This window comes from Rutidosis leptorrhynchoides, chromosome 6 (genome assembly GCF_046630445.1).
Source record: "Rutidosis leptorrhynchoides isolate AG116_Rl617_1_P2 chromosome 6, CSIRO_AGI_Rlap_v1, whole genome shotgun sequence".
NCBI lineage: Eukaryota > Viridiplantae > Streptophyta > Magnoliopsida > Asterales > Asteraceae > Rutidosis > Rutidosis leptorrhynchoides.
In genome coordinates this window covers 277,344,780-277,352,181 of record NC_092338.1, presented here as the reverse complement: position 1 = coordinate 277,352,181, position 7,402 = coordinate 277,344,780, and the positions used below count along the sequence as shown (strand labels likewise).

Here is a 7,402-nt window from a genome sequence, read left to right as displayed (position 1 = left end):
TATATATATGTATATGTATAAATATATATATATATATGTATATATATATATATATATATATATATATATATATATATATATATATATATATATATGTGATGTTATGCGGAAACATGATATAATGATAAGTAAGTATCTCTTTAAGTATATTAACAATGGGTTAGATACATTAAACGAGGCTACTAACTTAAGAGTTTCGAAACAATATATATGTAACGATTAACGACAAAATAACGACTTAATTAAAATGTATATATATGTGATGTTATGCGATGTGTATACGAAATAGTTATATTTTTATTGCGAAATACTATTAAATACGATATAATTTTACACAAGTTATTTATTTATTTATAGAATGGGATATACCTAAACCTTGCTACAACACTTATAGGCAGTGTACCTAATCGTAGAGTAGTGTAGTTTTTAGTAAGTCCGGTTCGTTCCACAGGGATACAACTAAACTTAACGCTATATTTATTTTAAACTATATTTGTATAAATATATATATAAGTATTATTATTATTATTATTATTATTATTATTATTATTATTATTATTATTATTATTATTATTATTATTATTATTATTATTATTATTATTATTATAAAAGGGGGTTTTTACTGTTTAATGACCGGTTTGTCGATTTTATGTCTTAAGTCGCAATTAAAACCTAATGTAAAATATTAAATATACAAATGACTTAATTTAAAGCGTAAAGTAAATGACGATAATTAAAAGTACGATAATTAAAGGTGCGATGAGATATAAAATAAAGGAATTATGCTTATTTAAACTTCTGTAATCATGATGTTTGACGGTTGATTTTAATTTATTACCATGGGTTAATTGTCCTTTGTCCTGGATTATTCGATATGTCCATCTGGTTTTTGTCCATAACAGTCCATCAGTCATAAATATAAAGTGCGAGTGTCCTCGTCAAATTATCCTTATACCCGAAGTCAAATATTCCAACTAATTGGGGACTTAAACTGTAATAAGGTTTTAATACATTGTTAATGATTACACCAGGTTATCGATTGTGTGCAATCCAAGGTTTTAATACTTTATTAACAATTACACCAAGTGTCCTTGTATGTAATCCACCCCTGTTTTAATGAGTCCATTGACTATTAATCCATCCCCGTATCCAGTTAAATGAACGATTATTAGTATTTATAAATATCCCACCCATCGTATCCGATCGAGTGTATGTGGTTATTTATAATTACCTCAAAATGTAAATCTCTATATTAAATTAACGAACTATCATTCAGTTAAACAAATATAAAGCCCATTAATAGCCCATAGTCCAATTTCCACAAGTGTCGCTCTTTTGTCCAAACCCCAATTATGGTATAAAGCCCAATAACCCCGTCTTTAATATTTAGCCCAACATCACGATTACTTCGGCTTAAATAAGCATAAAAATAATTTTGCTACGAGACATTTATTTAAAAACATTAAACATAACTTACAATGAGTATTAATCGCGTAGTGTTACACGGACAGAATTTCGACTTACAAACTTAAAACATTCGCCACTATAACCTTATTATTATTAACTTAATATTAAAATTATAATTATAAAATAAATATAAATATATATTGAGAGAGTGAAGGAGATAAAAATGAAGAAGGTGTACATAATTCAGCCGAAAACGTCGCAATTTATAGGACTTGGCCAGCTACAGCCCCTCATGCGATCGCATGACTTTAACATTACCTGGCCATGTGATCGCATGGCCAGCTATACCAGCTCACATTTTCAAGTAAAACGTGGGCTGCTGAGTTTATTTAATATATAATATAATATATATAATTTTATATAATTATATATATATTATATTATATTCTTGTGCCTTGTTGACTCGTAATTTTAGGTCCATTGCGTCGCGCGTTGATAGTTGGTTCATATCTCGGTTCTGAATTTTCGAACGTCCTTGCGTACTATTTAATATCTTGTACTTTGCGTTTCGCGGCTCGTACTCTTGTAATTTCTAGACGTTTCTCATCAATAAATTGAACCTCTTGGATTGTACTTTGTACTTTTTAGCATTTTGGTCATTTGCGTCTTCAATTCGTCGAATCTGTCTTTTATCTTCACCTTTTATTATTTAAACGAATATCACTTGTAAATAGAACAATTGCAACTAAAAGCTTATCTTTCTTGAAGGATAATGCTATGAAATATATGTTCGTTTTTAGCATTATCAAATATTCCCACACTTGAGCGTTGCTTGTCCTCAAGCAATATAGAACTTGAATATAAACATACTTAAATCACTTCTTTATTCTTCACACTTTGTACATCAGTGATTTCTATATGGCGGTATGAACAATGGTAGTAACGATGTGGTTTACAGTCCCACATTACTATAAAAATTTAGATCCTTTAAGGAAATTGGATCTTTATGAAAACATTTGATCTTTTTGAAAATTCAATATAGCTTTTACCCTAGATAATTTTTCCAGAATAACCCTTCACCGGTGTTTGCAAATTGTTTTTGTGGGTTTTGTGGGTTTTGTGGGTTTCATGGTTGGTGATAGGTGTCCTGATAGGCTTGGTTAGGGTCGTACAAGGTAAAGGGTGGTCGCATATTGGGCTGATGTGGCGGATAGTAAGCAGGTCGAGTCGGGACGTAGTTATGCGGTACCTGATATGATAGCTGGCTCATGATCTAATGCTGATGATAGTGCCATCTATCATGATGGCATTGCCTGGATTTCTTGTACACATTCTTGGCGTGCCACTGCTCATACTAATGATGCCTAGCCTCGTTAGTCATTTCTACCTCATCTATACGCTGAAAAACATCAGTAGCACTATCCCTAATGACATCCCTAATGTCATCCGCTTCCTCCATCTCCTCATCTGAACCCCTTTCCACCTGTGGATGGTTGCCCTGATATTGTATTGCCTGATTGCGTCTCCTAGTCAATACCTTTGCACCTTGATAGACTTGCAAACCTAAAGTCTCATCCTGTTCCCTAACCACCATCATTGGACCCCCTTGTTCCCTATCTACACCTAAATACTCTCCAATGAGAGTAACAAAAATATATCCTCCTATTATTCCCCCGTGCTGTATACCTTTCACCATTTTGGACAGATAAAAACCAACACAGTAGGGGATATTAACAAAGCCTCTGGTGTCTCGAATGCACTTAAGGTAAAATAAATCGTGTAAGGTCATTTTCTCCTTGTTGTTACCTCTTTGTGTAATCGAGTTTGCTAAGAATCTATGTATTATACAAAGCTCGGCTTTATTAATATCTAAATAGGAGTGTCTTCCTCCCCGCGTAAACACATTAAAATTTGACATACGCCTCCAGATGGCGTTAGTGTCAAAATTTCTATCTACCCTCTCACCGTGATAAATCAAATTTGTACAATCAGGTGATAGTAATTCAGCAGGAGTGTAAATCTGTAAAGCCCTGGCCATGTCCAGCATGGACATCCTGTACATCCTACGGCCAAGTAAAAATCTAAGAAAACTCTTATCGTCTAACCTATCTACATCCTTATTAAAAGCTATAGTACTCATTAGCTCAACACACCACTCTTTATATACAAGCCTACGAGTGGTAAATAAACGTTCTCAATCAGAAAAAGAAGAGCTGCCATACCTTTGGATTAGATGCTGCCTAACTGGGTTAGCTAGGTGGACCCTTTCCAAAGGCTCCCAATCTACTACCCTTGGTACTTCTACATTTTTGGTCCAAAGCTTAAATTTGTTACTTTGGTACGTCGGATAATCTCTCCAACTTCTATCAAATCTTAAATTGGGATGCAACTGTTCTTCATGAATTATTGGGTGTTCTATTATATGGTGAACGGGAAATACTACGTAGGCAATAAAAAATTGTGGTTCTGGTTCATAGTATGGCACGTGTTGATCATAATGTTGTTGTTGTTCATGTTGTTGTTCCGGTTCGTGATATTGCATCTCTGGCTGTGGTTCCGGATTAGGTTGCCTAGACGATGATGCACCGTCCGTATCTGTATTTCTCTGCAAAATACATTAAACACAAAATTTGCGCATCCAAATATGCATTAGTGTTAGCAAAATAATAAATTAAAACAATTACAATAACATGTTTAATCCATATTAAACTTATACTCATTTTCATATTTTTATCAATTCTACACATTTTCAAATAATCATTGATAACGCCATTTTCATACATATATTTTGGGCATTATCTTGTTCCATTTGTTGGTATTTTGAAGACTTTGATTAAGAAATCGAGTTATTTGAGTTTAAAATGAAGAAAGTGTCAAAATATGGTTCGTTGGCTCATTATTGTTGATTTTGTTGAAGATATAGCCAAAACGAAGTTAGAGTTGAAGATAAACGTGCCTCGGATGAAAAAAATCAGTTTCCATCGCTTCAGGATACAGTTTATCACGTTTTGGTCATCATGATACGTGATGAAGTGCATCAGAACACGACATGGAAAAAAGGGCATTCTGACCAATCTGTCGCGTTTCAAGCAGCTTTGTCGCGTCCTGGTCATCGCGTATCGCGATGTTGTTATCGCGGATCGCGATGGGATGTCGCGGATCGCGACCAGAGTCGGTTTCAGTTGTTTTTCCTGCTTCTATAAATAGACGAATTTTACCCCAATTTAGGGTATGCAGTTTTTATTCTGAACTTTAGCCTACATCAACTTTAGTTACGAATTTCTTTGTCTTTATTCATTATTTTACAAGGGTTTAAGCTACAATATCATTCTTGGTTAGTTTAATCTTTATATTAATTTTTATTACTTTTATTAATTTGTTCTTCATTCAATTCAATGATTATGTTTAATTGTTCTTCTTATTTATTTATTATTTGCTTTACCATGAGTAGCTAAATATTTAGTATTTACTTAGATGCATGAACCTAGGTGATGGATTGCGATCTTTTGGTTAACAACAATTAATTAAAATTACACAAGTTTATGTCTAGCTAAGATCCACCGTTAATAAAGCTTATTGATTGTTAGATCACGGAAGTTATTGATTAACTAACGACAGTTAAATTGATTAATAGCTTTTACTAGATTATTGAACGTGAATAATTTAGGAATACGTGAGATTTTATGAGGGACACCGATAATAAAATTAATCGTATAGTGGTTGAGCTTGAAATTAGTTGCAATAATTGTGAGGTTGTAAGGGACACCAAACCAACCTAAGTTAGATTATAATCTTGAGTAATATCATTGTGAATTGGTTAGTAACTCTAGGTTAACGACAGTTATACTTAGGTTGCTAGTCTTAAACTGTAGGAATCGACAGATAAATACAGTATCACATCATTGTAATTGTTTAATTAACGGGTTTAAACGAGCAATCCTAGCCTAGGGAATTGAATCTAAGTGGATACGTTTGCTTCTTATTGAGTTAAGTTTAATTTGCTTTCGCGTTTAATCAGTTTTACAATAAAACTTCCCTTTTTAAATCTTAGGATAATTAATAGTTCAAGTTTTCAATTACCTGCTCTCTGTGGAACGAATTGGTCAAATACTTGTTTAATTACTACACGAACTGGTTATACTTGCCTGTATTGTGTGATAATCGATAGGTATTTAGCTAATAATTTAGAGTACGAGATTACACATCAACTTTTTGGCGCCGCTGTCGGGGAGCGGTGTAATTATTGGAAATTTGGTTAAGCTTTTGATTATTCGATCCTTTTGTGAGAAGCAATTCTTGCAAAAGTTCCTTTTCTGTTATTTTTGTTTGATTTTACGCGCGATTTTGTTGTGGTGTGATCGCAGGTTAGGTACAAATAACTCTGGAACCGTCTAGAGTTTACTACACACGCAGTAAAGCTAAAGAAGAACAGGAAATCGCCGAGGATTTCGCTGAGTTACCTTTTTATATTCCGGATTTTGAGTATATTAAGGAAGAAGTTAACATGGCTGAAGGAGCAGCAGGACAGACTATGGAAGCATTGATGAAAGCCACAAGGGCTGGTAACGGACACGCCATCAGGCAACCACCAGTCACTACAGATTTTGAAGTCAAGGGACAGATTCTTAATATGATAACTCACCAATGTCAATTCAGAGGTACACCGAAGGAGGATGCATTCGAGCATCTTCGTTCCTTTAAAAGCATTTGCAACTTGTTCAAGATTGCAAATATCGCGGAGACAGTTATCTATTTGAGGGTTTTTCCTTGGTCTTTGAAAGATGACACCAAGGATTGGTTAGACTCATTGCCTGAAGGTGAAATTGATAGTTGGGCTACAATGGAAGATAAATTTTTGCAACGTTTCTTTCCAGCTGCAAAGGCCGCTCAACTTCAGAGCGAAATTAATCACTTTGTTCAGAAGCCACATGAGACACTTTATGATGCTTGGACACGGTTCAGAAAAATGTTACATAATTGTCCTCAACACGGGTTGAACAACTTCAATAAGGTCCAAATTTTCTACAAAGGTGTTAATGTGCCGACAAGAAAAGAACTTGATATTGCTGCAGGTGGTTCTTTGATGAAAAATACTCCGGATGACGCTTATGAAATCATCTCAGATACTGCCACGCATTCGTATGATTGGCATCAAGAATTAGATCTTTCTCGCTCTTCTTATGTTGCTAGTACCGAAACTAGTGACGAGCTTGCTGCAGTTAAGGCTCAACTTGCGACTTTCAAGAGACAGATGGAGTCAATGACTAAAGAGATGCACGCTATGAAAGTGGGTTGTGAATTATGCCAAGGACCGCATCTTACCAAAGATTGTGATCAAGCATCAATGGAGGAACAGGCTAATTATCTGGGTTATGTTAAGAAGGGAGATTTTGCCCTTAGTGAATTTCCGGGTGGGAGACAGTTTTTCAATCAGGCGAATAACATGGGCGGTAACAATTATCAGAGTGGTAATCCGGTTTATCAGGGCAATCAGAAGGTATATCCCTACAGGCCGCCTGGGTTTAATAGCAGAAATCAGCAAGCACCACCTAGGAATTTCCAGCAGCCTATGCCACCAGTTCACCAGCCAGAGAATAAGATGCCTCCTTTGGAGGAGTTGCTACGGGGTTTTATTATGAAAACAGACGAAAGTATCACTGCTTTGAGGCAAGATGGGGAATCTACAAAATAGTAAGTTAGAAATCAGCAGGCTTCGATTCAGAACTTGGAATGGGATGTGGGGTGTAACGACCCGGAAATTTCCGACCAAATTTAAACTTTAATCTTTATGTGTTTCCGACACGATAAGCAAAATCTGTAATGTTGAGTCTAGAAAGTTTGAAATCTATATTTAGGTAATCAATTTCCTTTTGACCATGCCTGACAATTCACGAACATTGATGTGAATATAGATACGGTATGATAAATGGTAATATATTATATGAAATTATAAGTTAAAATTTTAATTGTTACATTAACAATATTATCATTAATT

The 7,402-nt window shown here is 34.6% G+C and overlaps 1 non-coding gene across 1 annotated transcript; it reads right to left on the bottom strand.

The window, feature by feature from the left end:
• Nucleotides 1-6,296: 6,296 nt before the first annotated feature.
• LOC139856248 (small nucleolar RNA R71) lies at nucleotides 6,297-6,402 on the bottom strand. Its single transcript, XR_011761743.1, has one exon. It is a non-coding gene; the product is annotated as a small nucleolar RNA R71 (small nucleolar RNA).
• Between the last annotated feature and the right edge of the window lie 1,000 nt (nucleotides 6,403-7,402).